We start from the raw sequence: 21,726 nt of genomic DNA, 5'->3' as shown, positions 1-21,726 counted from the left end.
GGAACTGGTTCATGTTTATGATGGTTGCAGTGTTCTGGGGTCATGTGATCATCTTTTGTGACTTGTTTACAAGCAAAGTCAATGGACAAGCCAGTTTCACTTTACAACCGGGTTACTATAACAACTGCAATAATTCACTTAACAACTATGGCAAGAAGGGCTGTAAAATGGGGCAAAGCTCACTTAACAAATCTCACTGAGCAGCATAAATTTTGGGCTCAATTGTGGTTGTAAGCCGAGGACTGCCAGTATGTCCAGATCCTCGTACTAATCCAGTCCAACAGTATGAAGCTTCTGAGCCCTGACCAACTCAACCAAATTCTATCATCTGCAGAAAAATCTAGTTTCAAATCCATGCTGGGTAAACGAATCCCAATAGAACATTCTGAACTCATCTGTCACCCAAACACTTAAAAGAGTTATCGTAAAATATGGAAGGGAAACTTATTTGAAAAAGCACAGGATAATTAAAATTGTATGCATAACAGCACCTATAATATATGTGTGTTTTGGCAGTGTGACCAGCAGGGGATATAATACAAAGCAGGCCCAATTTTCTGCAGTTCTCCTTCCAATCCATTACTTCTCTTCCAAAACTCTCCGCCTGAGGTGTGTGTTTGGAAGCTTGGGACAGTACTGAAAAATATAACTGGATTAAAAAGTGATGTCTCTGCCTCAATAACCTGAGTTTAAATAGGGATAATTTAATGAAACAGGAAACTAATCCTTGGAAAGAGCTTCTTTGTTAACCATGTTTACTTCTCTGCATAATCCCCACTATTCATGATGTGCTTCTGCCAACAATGGACAAGCTTCTTAAAGCTGTCACAAAAGAACCTCGTATTTTGTCTTTTTAACTAGGTCCTGAGTCATTTCCACCTCTTAATCTGAGTCAGACAGATGCCCGCAAAGGAATTCCTTCAGTTTTAGGAAAATGTAAAAGTTGCATGGTGCAAAGTCTGGGCTGTCTGGCAGATGGAGAAAACGGTGAGATCCAGGTCTGCAGTTGCCCCTCTGGGTGGCTTAAGATTGTCGTGTCATGTTGCAACAAAATGTCTGCTTTACGCTTAATCATTGTTTAATCACTCTCTCTATGGCCTACAACCAGCTCAGCAGAGATTAAAATCCAGGAAAAACTTCCTTAGGTTGACGGAAGACTTTGAAGAATTTGAAAGCAGAGTGGACCTACGAAAAGCTACAAAGAACCAACTCTGGATGGAACCTATTGAAGAGCTGGCACCTGGGTCTGACGAAAGCTGGGAAGTATAGAAATCATCGCACAGACTGCGCACAGGTACAACAAGATCCAGAGGCATTCTGAACAAATGAGGCTATTCGCTTGCCTCTGCGATTGTCATGCAAGCAACAACGCATATGTACACCTGCCCTTTGTGCCCCGATCAGTGTACACTTGAGGACCTCATGGCAGCGCATCAGAACACAATTTGTGTTGCCAGTTTCTGGGCAAGAGCTGTTTAATTTGTCCACGTGATAATCATGTATTTTATATTTTTAATTTTCTGACATATAGTTTGCCTTATTTTAATTGTGATGCTTCTGACATGAATAAACAAGCAAGCAAACTTCATTGTTTCAAAGTTTTGAGTGTTGTAATGTAGTTGTCTTGAGTTGATAGTGCTGCCAAATTCAAGAAAATCTACATGAATCTGACTTAATCCATCTACTGTATGTCCTCAGAACTAAACCATGAGCTTTCCTTCTGAAGTCTGGGCTTTTATTCATCACCACCAACGCTGCCACCATCATCACCACCACTCCTGCCCACATGCATGTGCATGCGTGCGCACACATACACACGCCCACAGAAAGAGACAGGGAGAGAGGGAGAGGGAAGGAGAGAGAAAGAGCTTTGTGAGGACAATCCATGAACTGATGCTTTGTTCTGTATCATACTGAAGAATTTATATTCTGCTCGCTGTCACAATGCTGTGAAGAAATCCCTCCTCTTAATTCTTTTAGTGTGACAACAATTGCTGGCAAATTTCAACCCTTGAAGCTTTCATTTCTGCAATCAAAATGTGAGGAACCCATGTTGTACAAGCCTTCTGTTGCTGAAGAACATCAGTAATGTGATCCACAGGTTCCTAGGAAATGCCAAACTTGACAGCAGTTTTGCTTTGAATTGATCTGCTGATTGTCCTTAGTCAGTTTATCAACATTCCTCATGTTAAACTTGTCAGTTGCTGTCACAGGTTGTCCCCTTTGTTCTTGGTCATGCAAATTACTCTTCCTGGTTCACCATCTTTACATTTTTTATTTTTTATTTTTGGACATACATCAGAGTTTCTGTTATTTCAGCGTTGCCTACTGTTGGTGATTTGTACGAATGGAAGCATAGCTTTTAATTCAACCTTTCTTCAAAGGGACTATTTGCTTTTTGAATTTTACACTTATGAGTACAATGTGCTGATAAGATACTGCTAGAAGGCCTGGCTTTCATGTTTTGATGAGTTATTTAGCCTCAGTAAAGATTCTAATATTAAAAGATTGAATTCCTTGGTGCAGAAAATGGGCATTCATTCCTGTAAGGTCTTATTTCAGACCTTAACTAACATGTACCCCAGGTCTGCAAAAATATTAGGTAGAAAAGGACCTCTAGTACAGATCCCTTCCTCTTTGCTCTTCTAGTTACACAAAAGGGGTGATTTTAGTACAAAATAGGCAGCCTTTTCTGATCACGTCCAACTGGCACAGACTTATGTATACCGCTGCGGATTTAAGACTCAGCATATCTCCTGCCATATTTATTAATTCTATTTTAAAAGCTAACCAAAACCATTAATAAAGACAAGTGCAAGCTGAGCTGGATTCCCAAAGTGTACTCAGACTCAACTGGTAATTTACTTTACAACAAGCTAAATTAATTTAGAAGAGGAGAAATCCTAGAAATTTTTTCAGCAACTAGCCAATGTTGGCTCATCATAAAAAAACTAGAGAGGGTGAGACCTAAATGGTACAGGTAGTCCTCGATTTACAACAGTTCATTTAGTGAGCGTTTAAAGTAACAAGAGCATTGAAAATAGTAACTATAACCGTTTTTTCACACTTACAATTGTTGCAGCATCCCCATGGCCACATGATCAAAATTCAGATGATTGGCAACTGGTTGATTCTTATGACAGTTGCATTGTTCGGTCAGCTTTTAATGACTGTCTGACAACCAAAGTGAATGGGGAATCCAGATTCACTTAACAACCATGTTACTAACTTAACAACTGCAATGATTCACTTCACAACTGTGGTAAGAAAAGTCATAAAATGGGGCAAAACTCAATTAACAAATTTTCACATAGCGACATAAAGTTTGGGCTCAATTGTTGTCATAATTCAAGGACTACCTGTACTTGGCTGGGAAACCAGAAGTCAAAAAAAAAAAAAAACCAGGATGCATTTCCAATTTATCTCCTAAAAATCTCTAAGAAAGTAGATACCTAGCTGGCTTGAAAACTGATGCAACTTTCTGATAACGGAGAAGCAGCTTTTAAAAACAAGAATGGAATGCAGTCCCATACTTGTTTACTGGGGAATGGGGGGCACTTCTGATCCAGTCAACTTCTTTCCTGAATATATGGACTGGACAGAAGGTTAGGCAAATGGTCACAGAGGTCTCCTCCAACCTTCTAAGAATCTTTATGTAATTGACTGATGGAAACATCAGAGAGAACACTGATATATTTGAGATAGGTTGCTCCAAATCTATTTTTGTTTCCCTAAAGCAGGGGTCTCCAAAATTGGCAGCTTTCAAATAACAGAATAACAGAGTGGGGAGGGACCTTGGAGGTCCGCTAGTCAACCTCCCTGCTCAAGCAGGAGACCCTATACCAGGAGTGTCAAACTCAATTTCATTGAGGGCCGCATCAGTATTGCGGTTGCCCTCAGGGGGTCGGGTGGGTGTGGCAAGGGTGGGTGCGACCTACTAGGTGGGCGTGGATGGAGTGGGTGTGGCCTACTGGGTGGGCGTGGTCAGCTCTACATCGTTCGCATCAAGGGTGCCTGTGGGGGCCTGGGCAGGAGTGGGATAGATCTGAGGGCAGAAGGGGGTGGGACCAGGGCAAGTCCCGAGGCATGGTCCACTGGAGGAGCCTCACTGTTCCTCTCAGGCCATACAGGGGGGGGGGCTTATGGAGCAAAGACTGAATGCGTTTCAGCATAGATGGCCACCACAAAATTGTACATTGGCTCCCAGCTGGCCTGGGGCAGGGCCAAGGCAGAGGGAGCTGTTCCATCACTGTTTCCAGGATGGCTTCGCGGGCCACATGAAACCACTTCACGGGCCACATCCGGCCCCCGGGCCTTGTGTTTGACATGTCTGCCCTATACCATTTCAGACAAATGGCAGTCCAGTCTCTTTTTAAAAGCCTCCAGTGATGGAGCACACACAACTTCTGAAGGCAAGCAGTTTCACTGGTTTATTGTTCTCACTGTCAGGAAATCTCTCCTTAGTTCTAGGTTGCTTCTGCCCTTGGTTAGTTTCCAACTGTTGCTTTTTGCCTTGCCTTCTGGTGCTTTGGAAAAAAGGTTGACATTCCCCCCCCCCTTCTTCTTTGTGGAAGCCCCTCAAATACTGGAACACTGCTTTAGCTTTAAGACTTTTGGACTTCAACTCCCAGAATTCCCCAGCCAGCAAAATCTTAAAGTTGCCAAGTTTGGAGACCCCTGCCCTAAAGCAATGTCAAGGAGAACCATACAGCAGGAGACTGAGAAAGATAATGACTGTGTTTCCACTTTGCGCTACAGAAGGCAAGATCTTGAGTCGGGATTTTTTTTTTTAAGGCCACCTCAGTGACTCTGGTGACACAGCTAACTGTGATTCACAGCGCACAGAATCTTCCTCAGCAGAGAAGCGGGTTCCAAAAGACTTGCTGTATTAATCAAATGGTGCCTTGAGGCCCTAACACGGCACCACAGTTGTATCCTGCTGCCGTCAGATCATTAAAGAGGGCAGAAATAGACACAAGAAGATACACAAAATGCTTACACCACAAACACCCCCCCCAATAAAAACAGCCTCGCAGGCCATTTGGAGCATCGGAAGAGTAAAGCCATTAAAAAGAAGGAACATTATAGCTGGGAAAGACACAAGTTTTCATTTTGTTTCGACAGATCTACTTGGCAAATAGAGAAAACGTTTAGAAAAAGTCGCAGGGGCCTGGAAGGGAAATAGAATACAATAAAAATACAGCCCCTCCTGGGCAGACATGTCCATCTCAAAGAGGCTTATAAGTTGCAGTTTGAAAGAGGTGAGACATTATTTTGATGGGAGAAATCTCCACTGTCACCCCTGTCACTTCAACTCTTTCACCCCTAGCAATAGGAAAAATGGACATGTTTATGGAGAAGAGAAACTTTGCTTCAGAGGAAAAACATCTTTATATAAGCAGACAGCTGGAAAAGGTTTTTAATTTAGAGCAATGCTATTTAACCTCAGCAACTTTAAGAAGCATGGAGTTCAACTCACAGAATTCCCCAGCCAGCCTTGCTGGCTCGGGAATTCTAGGAGTTTTAGTCCACAGTTCATAAAAGGATCGTTGTTTCCCACCCCTGATCTAGGGCATTTAACTTGTCACCATCAACAGCCCACCACCTCCTTCCCAGATAACTGGACTTTCTGTCCAACTGGTCTTGTGGTTGGAGAATTTTCCCTAACATTCATTTGGAATGTACCTTACTTTATGCTAAATCTATTATCCCACTGTGTCCTGCACTCTGGGATAATAAAAAACAGGTCTTGAATTTCTCCTGTTTGACTGTCTTTCAGGAACCTCAAGAATCAGTATCTCCTCTCCACTGGTGCCCACCAGAGGTTAAAAAAAGATGGTGATCACAGCAGCACAACCAATGACCCAGCCTGGTGTGTGGTGACTTTGACAAATGGCTGCATCATTCTGTCATCATTATCATTTTGCCTTTTTTACTACCACCACCTCTTACCAATCGTAATGTTCCCTCAGCTTTCATTTCCCAAACTAAACCTGTGATGAACATTTTCAGGAACTGGTTATGTTTAGTTTAACAAAGAGAAGGAATAGAGGGGACATGATAGCAGCGTTCCAATATTTGAGGGGCTGCCACAAAGAAGAGGGGGGTCAACTATTTTCCAAACCACCTGAAGGCAAGACAAGAAACAACAGATGGAAATTAATCAAAGCTAGAAGCAACCTAGAACTAAGGAGGAATGCTTGCTTTTAGAAGTTGTGGGTGCTCGATCACTGGAGGTTTTTAAGAAGAGATTGGACAGCCATTTGTCCAGAATAATATAGGGTCTCCTACTTGAGCAGGGGATTTGACTAGATTAGAAGACCTCCAAGGTCTCTTCCAACTCTGTTATTCGGTATTCTGTAAGTTCCTTTAATCTTTCCTTGTATGCTTAGTTTCCAGATTTGATAACCTTATAACTTTTTTTTGAACCCCTTCTAATAAGTGTGCATCTTTTTTGAAATATAGCCCCCAAAATTGGAGATAGAATTCAAGATGGATTCTGACCAAAATTTAATGAAGCAGAAATATTATTTGCCAGGATTGCACAACTGTACTTCTATTGACAGAGCTCCCAATCACCAAGAAGGAAGGTTCCAAGAACCTTCACTATTTATTATTATTGTCAAGCCGACTCTCCCTTATCCCATAAGTGCATTATTATTATTATTATTATTATTATTATTATTATTATTATTATTATTATTATTATTATTATTAATAGTAGTAGTAGTATTTGCACCTTTTTTCTAATTCCCCTTTTCTACTTCACAACTGCAACTAGTTCCTGTACAATTCAACTGAACAATGAAACTAATTCAATCAGGTGGCAGATCCTGCTGGGTTCAGTCGATTTCAATTCAGTTTTGTAAAGTGTTATTGAATGGCAGAGTATTGCTGAGACAAGATAGGAGCCAGAGGAATTAAGAATTATTGGTTTTTCCACTGGTTCCTCTTTCCCTGATTTTGACATTCAGCAACTCAAGAGGTTGTACTTCGAACGGTCTGCAAATTAAGATCTTTATCTTGGATTGTTCTTAAAAGCAGTATAGTAGTAGAGCAGGCAGGTCAAATTCGCAACATCACGTGATGTGTTGCGACGTATCATGACTTTTTTTTTTTGCCATTGCCGACAATGGAATGGGCACAGTTTCGCTATGATGCATCCGGCTGCCAGTTTGACACCCCTGTAGTAGAGGGTCAACCAAATGACTGGCAGATCTAATAAAAACATGTCTATTCTTGTTTCTGAACTGTCTGCCTGATCAGATTAAAGACTGGGCCTCTTTTTCCACAGGCTGCATTGCAGAGAGGGTCATAAAGACAAGATGGCAGCTGCAGATACGTGACTGAAGTCCCTTCTCTTCTACGTTCATTTTGTGTGAGGTGCTTGTACAAAGGGGCGTAGCTTCAATTATGCACTTGCAGCTATCATGCTGACTTCTTTTTTTAAAAAAATACTTCTTATAAAGTGTGAGATCCTAGAAAGTGTGCAGAGAAGACCAACAAAGATGATAAGGGCTAAAAGATAAAGCATATGATGAACAGTTGAGGGAGCTAAGTGTGTCTAGACTATTGAAGAGAAGGAGGGGGGGCATGTTAACTACCTTCCAATACTTGAGGGGCATTAAAGAGAAATCCAACATAGAACTAAAGAGAAATTTTCTGACAGTAAGAACAATTAATCAATAGAATAGCTTGCCTCCAGAAGTTGTGGGTGCTCCATCACTGGAGTCTTTCAAGAAAAAAATGGACAAAAAAATTGTCCAGGATGGTATAAGGTCTCCTGCCTTGAGCAGGGGGCTGGACTAGAAGATCTCTGAGGTTCCTTTCAGCCTTATGATTCTATGTTCTAATCAGAACAAGCTACAATGTCCCAGTTCACACAAAGCCCATCATGGTTTACTGACAATACATTCACACAACACAATAAGCGCAAACCAAGCAAACCACAGTTCCAGTGAGGTAATTCTGGAAGAACATGCAAACCACAAAGATCACCCTTCACTTTGCCCTCTAAAGAGGCTTCTTGTTGTTGTTAGTTCCGAAGTCGTGTCCGACCCATTGTGACCCCATGGACAACATTCCTCCAGGCCTTCCTGTTCTCTACCATCTTCTGGAGGCCATTTAAGATCACGCCTACTGCTTCAGTGACTCCATCCAGCCACCTCATTCTCTGTTGTTCCGTTCTTTTTACAGCAGAACAAGGAACTAGAAAAAAATTCAATAAAAACAGCCACCAGCTAGCTAGAACTATCACCTGCTTTAATGATATATCCGTGCACGAAACTGTTGTGCCATTTCTACTGTGAATTGATATGCTGTGGATGCTAAATTAGGGATTTACACTTCCTGGGTATAAAAGCAATGATTTCTCACTGAAGTATGGGGAGCTGTTGAACCTGGACTAATAATTATTATAATTAAAGCAAAACTAGCGTGGATCTGAGTGGTTATTCTTACAAATGAAATAAAGGTGAATTTACATCTGTTTAAGCTAGTGTGAAAGGGAAGGAAATTTCATGACTTGCTAAATTAAAACCCCGAGAGAATAAATCAAGTGGGGGAAAAGATATTAGAGAGATCCAATTGAAATGACTTCAGAGAAAAAGACTTTGCAGAAATAACTCCATTGCCATCTGTGACAGCTGTCCTGTTACCAATATTAAAAATGCATCCATTATTTCTTTTAATAAAAACAAGCTTCCATAAACCTATAGCTGCCAGTTTTGTTTTGTTTTTCTTTTTTAAACTGTGTTTTGATCAGAGTACTTTTATCAAAGAGATGCCATGGAAACATATCGTAATCCTCCATCTTATTCACATTAGTGTATATGCAGAAAAAACATCCTGTGTGCCTTGACTCATGCCCTATTAGCACTGGCACTTTTCCAGAACAGATGGAAGGGCCAACTGGAAGATCTATTATTATTATTATTATTATTATTATTATTATTATTATTATTATTATTATTATTATTATTATTATTATTATTATTATTATTATTATTATTATTATTATTATTATTCCTTCCTTCCTTCCTTCCTTCCTTCCTTCCTTCCTTCCTTCTCTGGTGTGTTTATCTATCTTGATGCTAATAGCTGCAACATTAAGGTGTTGCCAGAATGCATGGGTGCAACATTTTGGTGTCCTTTAGGATATTAGGGGGCAAAAGGGAGAGACTTTAAGGGCTGGTTTTGCTTGTTAAACCCAACACACTCAATGAAATGGGGGAAAAATTGAATGTTGGCTCCATCCACTGCAGAGGTGCTCCGGGGTGACAAAATGCATGTTAGGGTACAGAATGTGGACTTTGGGTTGTGAATCCATGTTAATTAATCGTCCCAACGACATCAGACTCAAGTTCAAAGGAATTCCATCAGAATTCACCAAATTATGGAATTGTGCGATGGCCCCTTCTCAAGCAGAGATGATTCTAATTTGAGAAGACTTTGACCAAGGGTCCTACCTGGTCCCTTTCATGAATGGGTGGCAGCATCTCCCAGCTATTATGATTTCCCACAATGCCCCAGAGTGAATTTTGGAACCTCACCAGCTATTCAGGCTGCATCTCAGACAACTACATGTAACAGGACACACACACACACCCCGCACCTATAGAATCCGAATTTCCTGATGGTGCATGCAAGAAGAGAGAGGGCACTTGGAACAATTGGATAAGAAAATGTGGTGTTTCTGAACCCTTGGTCATTTGCTAAATGGTTGGGTTCCCCCCAACTGATGAAGCTTCTTGGATGAGAAGTGAAATGTCTTCTTCTTTTTCTTCCTCAAGGAATAACAGTCCAGCTGCCTTTTGAAAAAGCACCTTTGAGACAGCTATGACCTGGATGGCTGAGAATCTCCATCATCAAAGGGGATGATGCCTTTGAAGAGTCCTGAGAATATTGTGGACAGCTTTGAAAACCAGAAGGATCATCAAACAAATGAACTCAGAGTTCTCATTCAAGGTACAAATGACCAGGCTCAAAATTATCAGACCCATTATGAGAATTCCCAGCATTCTGGAGAAGTTCTAATCCTGAAAAAAGTAGAAGGAAAGGGATGGTTTTGCTTGTTAAACCCAACACACGCAGTTCTTTGCTGCCCTCCAAAAGCTAAACAGGATTGGCCCCGATTGGCAGTTTGATGGGAAACTACCAGAAAAATCTTAGGAAATGGAAACAAGGCTAAGAAAAGACATTCTAAGGAAAGGCATTAGCAATCTACATCCATATTGCTGTCATAACAGCTTACACACATCGGTCTGTATATCATGTTGTTCTCTGCATGAATAACGGAATAACAGTTTAAAGAGTTGGAAGAGACTTTGGAAATCTTGTAGTCCAACCCCCTGCTCAAGCAGGAGAACTTATAACATTTCAGACAAATGGTGTCTAATCTCTTTTAAAAACCTTCAGTTGGAGCATCCACAACTTCTGGGGTCAAGGCCTTCCACTGATAAATTATTCTGTTAGGAAATTTCTCCTTAGTTCTAAGTTGCTTCTCTCCTTGATTAGTTTTTCCTAATCTCCATAGTTCCAGGTTGCTTCTCTCCTTGATTAGTTTCCATCCATGGCTTCTTGTCCTGTCTTTGGAGTGCTTTGGAGAATAGGTTGACCCCCTCTTCTTTGTGGCAACCTGTTAGATACTGGAACATTGCTATATGTTTTAGCCTCCAAGCCCCCAGTCATCTTTGTTGGTCTTCTCTGCACTCTTTCTAGAGCCTCGACGTGTTTTTTCATATCGTGGCGACCAAAACGTCAAATGAGTTGAGATCAGCTCAAAAAAGATGCTACCTAATGATGGTTTCTGCATGTTTAGCCTGGATGATGAGTGGATTGCAGTGCAAGCTAAGAGAGGCAGTTTGGTCTAGTGGTTAAAGCAGCAAGCTAGAAACCAGGAGACTGTACGTTCTAGTCCCACCTTAGCCATAAAAACCAGCTGGGTGACTTTGGGTCAGCCCAAGGTTACTTCACAGGGTTTTTACTGTGGAGAAAAGAGAAGGAAGTTGTATTTGGTATGTTCATTATCTTGTGTTATTTATAAAAGTAAAGGTGGGATGTAAATCAATAAGTAAATATGTAAGAATAATCCTAAGGTTACTTATTTTAGAATTAAGTCCCATCAGTTTGAAAGGAATTTACTCCATGGAATAGGTGTGAAAGACAGAATTCCTTTCCATCCTACCAGTCATTTCTCAATCACAAGAAGCTCCAGGCTTTCTGCAATCATATCCATTATAAGAATGCTTTTGAAAAGAAGAAGAAGAAGAAGAAGAAGAAGAAGAAGAAGAAGAAGAAGAAGAAGAAGAAGAAGAAGAAGAAGAAGAAGAAGAAGAAGAAGAAGAAGAAGAAGAAGAAGAAGAAGAAGAAGAAGAAGAAGAAGAAGAAGAAGAAGAAGAAGAAGAAGAAGAAGAAGAAGAAGAAGAAGAAGAAGAAGAAGAAGAAGAAGAAGAAGAAGAAGAAGAAGAAGACGACAAACCCATCTGGATCCCAAGAAGTGATTAACTCTGTGGGTAGGGATGAGGAATGATTACCCTTGTAGAGCCAAAAGCCTATAAACACAATAAATTTCTTCCCACAGATTAAAAACAAATAAAGTAATCATAGTCAACCCAGCTACTGCATAATTCTGAAGCCCAGATATATTATCAGCCTCTTCCAAGTCAGTCCTCCATTCAGCCCACTGCAGTTTCTCAGCATACTGTACATCCAATTTATTTGGAAGGAGGCATCAGAGGGCAATTGTGTATATTAAGCATTAGGAAAGAGGAATAAAAACCCAATCGATCAAATGCAGGAGGATAAAATGTCTATCTTGGAAGGAAAAAAATAAAGACAAATAGTAAGCACCAGTGTTTTATTTAGCCATATACTTATTCGCTCCTATTTTACTATTATGCAGTATTATTCACTCTGCGGCAATCTTCCCCAGCAAAATATCCTTTAGAAATGCTGACTGAGAATCCTAGGAATTGGAACTCCATCTGGCCAGGAGAAATTGATCTGTCTGGCAGAGAAGAGGAAACAGAACTGAGCATGAAATTCTTTGGAAAATAAGACTATTCTTTCCTGATTTCTTTCCCCATGGACAGAAAACACTGAAAAATTTGGATTCCTATTGACTACAAGTAGTGCTCCACTTATAACCATAACTGAGCCTGGAATTATGGTTGCAAATCATCGCTGTAGTAAGTCAAGGCATCACATGACTGTATCTAATTTTCCATTTTTTTGCAGCGGTTGTTAAGTGAATGCTGCAGTCGTTAAGTGAATCCATTTTATCCGATGGGTGATTTTTTTTTTTTTTTACCAAAATCAGAAGTAAATGCCAGAAACTGGCAAACGGAAAAAAATCTTTAAAAATCATGGTCGCATGACTATATGATGCTGCAAACACTCAAAAAGGTGAGCCGGCTGCCAAGTGCCCAAAATGTGATTGTCTTTGTGTGTGCGTCTTTGTGTTTGTGTGTGTGCGCGTGCGTGTGTGCGTGTGTGCGTGTGTGCGTACGTGCGCGCACATGGCTATTATAACTTTGAAATAATAATAATAATAATAATAATAATAATAATAATGATGATGATGATGATGATGATGATGATGATGATGATGATGATGATGATGATAAAGTTGGAAGGGACCTTGGAGGTCATCTAGTCCAACCCCCTGCTCAGGCAGGAAACCCTATACCATTTCGGACAAATGGCTGTCCAGTTTCTTCTTTTAAGTAGCTTTGGGGAGAGCTACCATTAGTTCAAAACAAGTTAAGTGACTCGTCATAAACTGAGGACAGCCTGTATTCCAGTGATAAAAGGGATGTCACTGCAGATTTGGTGAAATTACAGCTGGCATGAGAAGTGAAGGAGGCCCCATAGTTTTGTTTCCTTGGGCTTCTGATTAGATAGGAGGGTGGGTTGGAAGAGGAAAAAGATAAATCCAACAGAGGAAGGCAATATAAACTTAAGAGAGGACCAAGAAGGATGAGGATATTTCTATGACAACAAGGAAAGAATAGTTAAAGCTGTATTTTTATCAGAGGTACTGTATTTCTGTGAAAGCTGGATCCTAAGAGCAAGAGACAGAAGAGAGTTTGTGGGTTTGGAGACAGTTACTATGGGTACCAGGAACTACAAAAAGAACCAAGTATTTTGTTTACTTATTTATCTGTATCCCGCCTTTATTATCTTTACAAATAACCCAAGGCAGCGAACATATCCAAGACACCATTCTCCTCCTATTTTTCCCCACAACACCACCTCTGTGAGGTGGGTTGGGCTGGGAGAGAATGACTCGTCCAAGGTCACCCAGCTGGCTTTCATGGCTAAGGTAGGACTTGAACTCAGAGTCTCTCGCTTTCTAGCCCAAACCACCAAACCAAAGGCTGTCTGCTCCCTTCAAGCCATGATCAGCAAGCAGAAATGTGCACATGTTGGGTATAAGACATGAGCGTATGATGCACTAGGACAGTAATGGCGAACCTTTTAGAGACCGAGTGCCGAAACTGCAACCCAAAACCCACTTATTTATCGCCGGGTGCCAGGTGGGCGTGGCCCACTGGGTGGGCGTGGCTGTGGTGGTCATGGCAGACTGGGTGGGTGTGGCCAAGGTGGGTGTGGTCACTTTGATGTTGCTCGTGGGGAGGAACACCCGTGGGGGCCGGGCAGGGTTGGGGGAGATCCAGGGGGTCTCCGGCAGGTGGGGCAGTGGGCAGGAGGCTCGTCCTGTGGAGTGAGGCGAGGCAAGGCGACGCAGGGCGGAGGTGCCATTGTCGCAGGGCAAGGTGAGGCAGGGGCTGGGGCAGCTGCTGCCTGACACCATCAGCCCCTGCACACAGAGGCCCTGCATGAATAAAAGGTAGTCCTCGGCTTACGGCCACATTTCTGTTGCTAGCCCAGACAGTTGTTAAGTGGGTTTTGCCCCATTTTACGACCTTTCTTGCCACGGTTGTGAAGGGAATCGCTCCAGTTGTTAAGTTAGTCACAGGGTTGTGAGGAGAATCTGTCTTTCCACGTCGACTTTGCTTGTCAGAAGATCGGAAAAGGCGATCACGTGACTGAGGGGGAACCGTCATAAGTGTGAGTCAGTTGCTAAGCGTCTCAATTTTGATCACCTGACCACGGGGGAAGCTGCAACGGTCATAACTATGAAAAATGGTCATAAGTCACTTTTTCCAGTGCCGTTGTAACGTTGAACAGTCCCTAAACGAACTACCTGCACTCTTTTGGTACTTGGTAGTGGTTTGTTTGGTTTTTGTAATACTACAAAACCCCAAAGCTCTCTCAGATCCAGTCATTAGTATCACACCTGCTATCGACTGCAACAGTACACATTGGAGGGTCTCTCAAATTATTTCTGCTTCTTACCTTTACCTTCCGTTTATGCCCACAAGTCAACATTTCTTCCTCATTTCTACTTAAAAGGATCCCTGGGAATTGTCATAGCTTGAGGGTGCTTTACATGTTAGTGTGGAAAAGACAACTCTTCACACATGAAATAATTGTGTGTGACACTTTCACCAGCAACTACCCACTCACTACAAAAGATATACCTAGCATAGATTCCTGCAGCTAGTTTTCATCGATGCCAGCAAGCACCATGGCTGTAATCCAACACAAAGACACATTTGGTTGTCTACTTTCTCAAAGATGAACATATAACTGTGGTGGTAAAACAGCATTTTCCTTCAGCATTTCTTTGATGAAAGGAAAACGTGTTGACGAAGCACAAAAGAATTACAGCATGCCTTCACAATGAAAAAAGTCAGTGACAAAGCAGCAGTAACATCGCTCATACTGGAAGGGAAGCATCTGTTTGTGTTAGGTGTGTACATGCACATGTGATTGTTCTCTGATATACTGGAAAATCACCCAGATTAATTGATTCAGTACCCGTATCAGTCAGAGCTGATTCTGAAGGATTCTCCCAATACTTTGTTGGTAAATATATATATTTTCTTCCATTCAATTGTGTCCAATTGTTGGAGACTCCCTGCAGTTTTCTTGGCAAGGTTTTTTGGAAATGGTTTGCCCTTGCCTCCTTCCTAGGGCTGAGAGAGAGTGACTGGCTCAAGGTCACCCAGCTAGCTTTGTGCCTAAAGAGGGGCTAGAACCCACAATAGTCTCCTGGTTTCTGGCCTAATACTTTAACCTAACTGAACTAAACCGACTCCCTAAATATTACAATTTGCAAACTCTAAAACATTGGGATTTAACAATTTTCTTCTTTCCTTATCCTGTGGTTCATCACGTACAGGTCGTCCCAGTGGTGGGATTCAGATATGTGAACAACCAGTTCTCTGTGTGGATCCCGTTTCTGGAAATCCATTCTGGGCCTGGGCAACAAAAAATTAGCTACCGGTTCTATTGAACTGGTGCGAACCGGCTGAATCCCACCACTGGGTTGTCCTCAACTTACGACCACAATTGAGTTTGAAATTTCTGTTGTTAAGTGAGTTTTGCCCCATTTTACGACTTTTCTTGCCCCAGTTGTTAAGTGAATCACTGCAGGGGTTAAGTTAGTAAAATGGTTGTTAAGTGGATCTGGCTTCCCTATTGACTTCGCTTGTCAGAAGGTCGCAAAACGTGATCACATGACCCCGGGACACTGTAAATATCATAAATATGAGTCAGTTGCCAAGCGTCCAAATTTTTATCACATGACCATGGGGATGCTGCAATGGTCATAAGGGTGAAAAACAGTCATAAGTCACTTTTTTCAGTGCTGTTGTAACTCCAAGCTGTCACTAAATGAATTGTTGTAAGTCGAGGACTACCTGTACTAAGAATTCTTCGACTAGGATGTGAATATTCTGACGTTTTCAATACATTTTCAGTAATGATACAGAAACTATAATTAGTACCACCTATGTCAGGAATAGGTAAGGACAGATTCTTCTGAGTCAAGCTCAGCTCTTAGTGACTGAACAAAGGTGTGATGTGCATGTTGCCCGTGACCAACAATGAAGAAATGGTTTGCTCCTGCCTTCTTCTGGGGATGTTCTTTTAAACTCCTGATCTAGAACATAAAAAATATGGTTGGAAGGGGTCTTGGAGGTCTTCTAGTCCAACCTGCTACTCAAGTAGGGGACCCTGTACTATTCTGGACAAATGGCTGTCCAGTCTTCTCTTGAAAACCTTTAGTGATGGAGCACCCACAACTTCAGGAGGCAAGTCGTTCCACTGATTGTTCCCACTGTAGGAATTTCTAGTTTACAGTAATAGAAAATCATGATCTCCCAATCTAGAAGTAGCCAAAATTAAACCTGATTAGCTTTTTCAAGATCAGTCAAGGTCACCTAGGTGTTATGATTTGCTGTAACTTTTCAAGGTTACTGTTCTGTATTTAATTTTCAAATGGCAAGCCAGGGTCATATCCCCAAATGTTTCTTCTTCTGTCACTATAAAATGTGTTATTTTTTGGTGGCAATTTTAGAGGAATTGGAGGTATTCAAAATTTATAATCTTACAGACAATATTGGGGGCTCCAGATCGTATGTCCTTTTCTACAAAAGATATGTGACGTCAGTTCTTTTGAAATCTTAAAGGTTATCTGTGCCACCCATCTCAATTCAAGACACTGGTTCTCAATTGAAGTGCTAGAACTTGAAGTTCTAGCACGTCAAATGAGTTTCCCATAGTCGTACGACTGTGAACTTGAAGTTAAACTATTTGATAGTGTGACTTGTCACACCTCACCACATGCGTTATCACTTCACCACATGCGTTATAAAATTTCAGGAGATACTCTTCTCTAAAAATTTGTTTGTAGGCTAAATATATGATACATTTACAACAGGAGGTGCTTCTTATTCCCATATCTGGTTTTAATTGTCTTCCCAAGGAATGGGAAATAATTCAAAAAGAGCTACAGAATAGAAGGATAGGCATATGAGAGCATTATAAATACAGTAGAGAACCAGTTTTGGTGCAGTGGTTAAGGCATCAATCCCGAAACTGATAGTCCTTCAAAATAGATCAGACTCGAAAACCAGAGTTATGAATGTGAATACTATCTGTATTATAAGTAATCAAATCTTGCAGCTCTGAATAAGCTTCTCTTCTTCCTTTTGCTCATAAGAACTAGGGAATGTCCTGTCTGAGACACTTACTTAAATTACATTTCTGCCCTGGGCTCATATTTCTTTTATCTGATGATTGCTGTCTTGATTGCAGCTCTCCTTCCTGTTTATCAAGGTCAGGGGTCTGCAACCTTGACAACTTTAAGACTTGTGGACTTCAGCTCCCTATGCTGGCTGAGGAATTCTGGGAGTGAAGTCCACAAGTCTTAAAGTTGTCAAGGTTGCAGACCCCTGATCAAGGTCATCCCTTCTGCCCATCACAGATACTGGGAGACCATAAGGCAAGGGTCTTCAAACTTGGCCCTTTTATGACTTGTGGACTTCAACTCCCAGAATTCCTCAGCCAGCGTGCATGCTGGCTGAGGAATTCTGGGAGCTGAAGTCCACAAGTCATAAAAGGGCCAAGTTTGAAGACCCCTGCCATAAGGTTTACTCCCACCGTAGACACAAAGCAAACTGGTTGACTTCGAGCTAGTCCTTCTCTTTCCATCCTGGAAAGAAAGCAAGGGCATAGCATTAAAAAAAGAAAACCATCTTTTAAAAAACCTGCTGGGATTAGCTCAGGCACTTCACAAGTGTCAAGGTTGACTTGAAGACACCAAAAGACAAAGAAAAAATCCTCTTAAGAAAGAACGAAAAGCGATTCCCCCTACTCTTTTTATACTTCTTAATTTATGATCTCTTTTAGGGCAACCACGTATATAGTATTGACATCACATGATCCTGCTAATACTTCCAACTATAATCTTATTAGTGAATTGTAGGAACTGATGGCTGCAGATTCTGAGGCAATAGAACAAAACACCTCCTGAATTTTGCAGTACAGGTCGTCCTCAACCTACGACGACAACTGAGCTCAAAATTTCTGTTGTTCAGCGAGACACTTGTTAAGTGAGTTTTGCCCCATTTTACAACCTTTTTAAAACCACAGTTGTTAAGTGAATCACTGTAATTGCTAAGTTAGTAACAAGGTTTTTTAAGTGAATCTGGCTTCCCCATTGACTTTGTTTGTCAGAAGATACCGCCAAAGGGGATCACATGACCACGGGACAATGCAACCGTCATAAATGTGAACCATTTGCCAAGCATCTGAATTTTGATCACGTGACCACGGGGGATGCTGAAAAGGTCGTGTGAAAAATGAGCCATAAATCACAAGTCACTATTTCCGGTGCCATTGTAACTTTGAATAGTCACTAAACAAAAAGCTGTTAAGTCCTGCAGTGGGATCCTAGCGCTTGTCTTTCAGAATCTGCACTGGAGCTGGGAACCTCCCTATTTCAGCATCCCTCTATAGCAGGGCTTTTCAAACTTTTCACCCATTGTACCACTTTTAGGATATGGCAATATCCGAGTACCACCAGTCGCCTAGCAAGGGGTCAAAAACGTGATAACCCATAAAAAAAAGGAAAAAGTGATATACAGGTAGTCCTCGACTTACAACAGTTCACTTAGTAACTGTTCGAAGTTACAATGGCACTGAAAAAAGTGCCCCCCAAGCCACAGCCGAGCAAGACACCTGCCTGCCCACCCAGCGGCGCTCTTCCTCCTGTCTTGAGGCTTTCATTGTTGTGAGCATTTCTGTTGAGGATTGGCAGCATGGGTGGGGTGGGAGGGTGTTTGGTCTTTATTCCCCCCGTCTGCTGCAGCAGACCTGCAGCAGGTTTTGGTCACTTCACATGACCCTGGGACACTGTGATCGTCATAAATATGAATCAGTTGCCAAGCATCTGAATGTAAATCACAAGACCCTGGAGATGCTGCAACATTCCAGCTGATTGGCGCTTCTGGGCTCAGCAGAAGTGCCAGGATCAGCGCCGAGCTCCAGCTGGAGCCTGGCACTGATCCTGATGCTTCCACTGAGCCCTGACAGCCCCGAAGAAGCGCTGATCCTGGCGCTTCTGCTGAGCCCTGACAGTCCTGCAGCTCCAGCCATCTCTCACTCAGGCTTGTGCGGTGCTGCCACCGGTTCAGCTCATTCCCCTCCCCCACTACTTTTTTCGGATGGTCACATACCACCTGCCAGGTGCCAATGTACCACAGGTGGTACCCGTACCACTGGTTGAAAAGCCTTGCTCTACAGCAGGGGTGTCAAACTGCCAGCCCACAGGCCGGATGCTTCGTGACAAAACCGCGCCTCTCCCATTGCCGGCGATGGGAAAAAAAGTCGCGATACGTCGCAACATGTCATGTGACGTGGTGGGTTTGACACCCCTGCTCTACAGTGGCACTGCAGGCTGAGGTTGTTCAGACCTGCAAATAAACCCCACAATTTCGATCCTAGCAAAGAAGAGTTGCAAAGTGGACCAGCATGCCTAAGCCATCCTAAGATTCGCTCAAATCATTTGCACATTATTTGCTTTTCCTGTTTTTTTTAGCAGAGTGGCGAGAGAGTGGAGGGCCATGTTCGGAAGCCTGGCTCAATAGTGATCCAATCTGTTTAATGCCCCCCCCCTTAATGAAAGCATTTGCTAATAAATCAGGGAAAGAAGAGCAGTGAGTCAAAATGAAGGCACTCTCCCGATATAGTAAAATGGGCAAAAGCTAGTTTTTTCTGAGTTCTATTGCTTAATCCAATGGCTTTTTTTTTTTTTCTACCGATCAAGCTGTCATTAGGTGAAACCACATCTGCTTCCAGACCTTTCCTCCCATTAGCTGAGCAGACAGTCTCATCTGTGAGATGAGACCAGACCAGACCAGACCAGATGTCAGGATGATGCTGGAAAATATCTGCCCAAACGCCCAACCTTCCTAATATTTTAGAGGAACGGATTGAAGTGGAGTAACTGATACGTCCTGATTCTGAATGCCAAGTTGATAAATTCAGTGGGTGACTTGTCAACTGAAGAAGCTCAGGGCAACTCTAGGTCTGCATTATTACAAAAATGTGTGGGGTTAAAAAAAATATATGGGAGCAAAGAGACCCAACACAAACCAGTCTGGACCAGCAGCAGCTAGGGATGGTCAGAGACTTCCGTGTTGGATGAAGTGGAGGAGAAAATAAGATGGATAACAGAGGAGAATATTCTCGAAAGTAGCACAGTTGGCTGGCTGGCTGAACTGACTGCACTCCCTACTGCAATGTTTTGCTGCTTCTCTCCCTTGTGGATTATACTTTCCACTATGGTCACAAGGATACATTGGATCTTGATTTGTGGTTGGGAGAGATCCAACATTTAACCGTAACATGATTAAAAATCAGAGTGGGGCTTGCAAAATCTTTTGAGGGGAAGCATTTCTCTAGTAAGTGGTCTTCAGTTACTGCCCACAGGAATTGCTAGTATGTTTTTCCCTATTAGTGCAGATGTTACACCATCTGCTGCAGAAATCTGGGCTCATGAATAACATTGCAAACTTTATTAATTTTTGTTTCCCTCCAGGAGCTAAAAACAGCTTAGATGGGGATCTCCCTTCATTTTTTCATGGCCTCTACGTCTTTCTCATTTGGCACTCAAGAAATTTATTCAGGCAAAATTTTAGCTGGCACGAAGAAAAGTGGCCGAGATTTTGTTTGCTAAATTGAAGAGCAGAAGAAGATCAGATCTGGCTTAAGACAAGTTAAAAAGAACAGTCTCGAAACTCACGCATTTCATGGTGTCACTGGCCCAAAAGCGTTAACCAGAATTAAATTTGCAAAGCAGGGGGAAACAAGATCTTCTTCCAACTCGTTTTTCTAGATATCTTTGTCTTTCATTTCATTCTAGATCCCAAAGAATACATCTTTAGAGACTGGAAGGAATTAGTAATAGGCTTGCATGAGTCTGAGCCAAATTGCCTTTTAGTGTTCCATTGTCTATACAGCAAAATAAACAAAGAACTTAAAGAAAAACATCCCTTTATGCTAGACAGATTATGCTGTGAGAATATGGATAGAAGCAAGACCCAGCCTTCTATCCTAGCTGAGCAAATGTAGGAGGAAATCCTGCCAAATGCAGGGCAATCTTTCTGCCACGGGATCCCCAAAATCAAGCAGGCACAAGCTTACTTGGTTATTAAATGTAGCAAAACCCTCGCCTCACTTCAACCAGCTGCGCCCTAACGTTCTCAGCACCAACAGTTGCACCCACCCAGGCGGTTTAAATCGGTTTTATGTGCAGGGCATCAGCTGAGACAGGTGCCGTAGGAAAAGGCTCCCAGCTTGCCTTGGAAGAAGCAAAATTATGCAAAAGGGGCAGCTCTCCGGGTCCGCATACAGAATCTCTTCTAAGTTGCATCCAAGGCGAGCGCCCAGATGCCAAATCAGTTAGGATGAGAGGATGACGGCATTTCAAAGTTCTCCTTTGCCTTCTAGGCAAACATGAATTTTTGAGGGCAGGGAGGGAGGGAGGAAGAAGCACCTCTTCACCTCACTGCTTGGATATCTTCATCGGCATCCCGCTTTCCCTCCCCTTCCTTATCCCAACCACCCAGTCTGGGTCCCATCTTATTCTCTCAAACCGAAGGAGTCACCCTGCAGCTTCCCATTTTCTTCTCTCTCTCTCCCCCCCCCCACCTTCCACCTTCCAGAGGCATTTCCTTCAGAGATCCTTTGCAGCAGAAGAGACGTTGATGCCGAATTCCCAGGAAAGATGGGCACCTGGAAACCAGCAGGCATTTTAATGGATGGTTTTTGCCCTAGTCTGGAGACAGGGCGAGGAGCTGTTTCTCCCAT

Source organism: Protobothrops mucrosquamatus, unplaced genomic scaffold, assembly GCF_001527695.2.
Source record: "Protobothrops mucrosquamatus isolate PMUCROS unplaced genomic scaffold, P.Mucros_1.0 scaffold479, whole genome shotgun sequence".
Classification (NCBI taxonomy): domain Eukaryota; kingdom Metazoa; phylum Chordata; class Lepidosauria; order Squamata; family Viperidae; genus Protobothrops; species Protobothrops mucrosquamatus.
The sequence above is the reverse complement of the archived record's forward strand: the minus strand, read 5'-3'. Positions refer to the sequence as shown.